Below are 1,818 nucleotides of genomic sequence, written 5' to 3'. Positions count from 1 at the left end.
GGGGGGGTCCTGTAAGGATTCTGGGACCAGCGTGGTCTCCGAGCTTGGGGGAGGTAGCGCATCATGAGCCAGGATGAGATATGAGAAGTGATTTTCCACCCGCGAGGACGCGGGTAGAGGAACGCTGGGGAAGGGTGGGCCGGGGTTCCAGCCCAGGTGGTTAGAGCATTTCCCAGTGTCCCTTTATTTGGGCCCAGCCTCTACTTTAAATGGAGACAGTTCTCATCTAAATAAATGGCATCAGTATCTGGACTTACCGGCTTGGGTGCCAAGTGCCACAAAAGACAAAACTTTTAAAAGCGTCCTTGTACTGCCTACAACCTCGGCACATCACCAGGGGGCACAAATATGACCCTCTGGGAAAAACTGGTGTCCGTGAAGAGGGTACCTTATGGGCACCATTTAAGAGCAGGGGTTCTTGGGGGGCAGGGTTGGGCATACGAAAGGGGGTGCCCTGGGAAGGTCTGGTTCCCTGGAATCGCAGACAGGTTGAGCCCAACTTGGAAACTCTAACGGCAGGGGAACCTGAGGTGGATGTCTGATGTCAGAGATTTGGCGGTGTCTCGGGGAATCGAGGCCTGAGGTTTGGGGGTGTCCAGGGAATGTCTGTGTCTCGGAAGGGTTTGGAGCATCCCAAAGGCTGAACGTGAGCTGCAGGGCTGGGTCGAGTGTGAGATGCACTCCGGGGGTCTGTGGGCAGCACGTGTGTGTGTGTGTGTGTGTGTGTGTGTGTGTGTGTGTGTGTGTGTGTGTGTGGAGGTTAAGTTCCAGCAGTGTGAGTGTGGGGAGATGTGGGGCGCCACAGTCAGCGTGGAACCTCGGCGTGGGTCTCACGTCCTGGGATTCTGGAGGGGGTGCTGGGGAATGCCGTGTGCTAGGGCCAGGCCATCCTGGGGCTTCCGGGATGGGAGGTCTGACTCCATGCTGAGGCGAGCAGATGGGGGTGTGTGTGAAAAGGTACAATTCCCCAGAGAGATCCTCCTGAGAGGCGAGGGAGAAGCTGTCCGCAGCTCCCCCAACGCCCTCCTCCTACCGTCTGAGCTCACCTTGGGTTTTTGGCTTGGGTGACTGGTCCTCCTTCCCCCACACTGTCGATAATTATATTTTAATCAATGTATGATGGGTCGCCCTCCTGTGGTGAAGGGTAGGGGGCCAGGAGACCCTCCGGTAACGTGAGGGCTGGCCTGGCCCCCCTTGAGGTCCTGGCCCCTTCCCACAGTGCCCCGTCCCTCATTGTGGCGTGCAGCCCCTGGCACTTATTGCTGAGGTGGAGTGGAGGGTATGTCCAGGTTGCAGGAGGCATGCAGAGCAGAGTGGGGGGTGCCCCAAATGTAACTGGCATAATTTGGCCATATTTACACGAGTTGATGGGAAGGGGGTGTCCTATGGCTCATGGAGACCTGAGAAGGCTTTATTTTGGGGGCGCTGAGAGTCGGGGGCATGGGCTTTGGCTCCTCCCCCTCCATCCTGGGGGCCCAGGTGGGGATGAGGGGCCCAGGGGTGTCTGCTGGCATTGTCATCTCCATTGCATATTATTAATGACTTTTTGATTTTTTTTATAAAACCCTTTCCCCCACCCCCCGCCCCCAGCTCCTTTGACCTTCTTCCCTGTCACCCCCAAGTCCCCCCACAGGGGGGAGGGGAGCGCTAGAGGATGGAGGGCAGGGTTGGGGGAGCACGGCGGGCTGCCCTGGGAGAGCCAGGGGGGGTGGCGAGGGGCGCGAGGCGCAGGGACACCCCGCTGAGGCCCGCGATGCTGCTCAGGCTGTGGGATTTCTCGTAACCTGGGGGCGGGGGCGGGGCGGAAACACGGGGAGG

Source organism: Pteropus vampyrus, unplaced genomic scaffold (genome assembly GCF_000151845.1).
Source record: "Pteropus vampyrus isolate Shadow unplaced genomic scaffold, Pvam_2.0 Scaffold250, whole genome shotgun sequence".
NCBI classification, from domain to species: domain Eukaryota; kingdom Metazoa; phylum Chordata; class Mammalia; order Chiroptera; family Pteropodidae; genus Pteropus; species Pteropus vampyrus.
The sequence above is the reverse complement of the archived record's forward strand: the minus strand, read 5'-3'. Positions refer to the sequence as shown.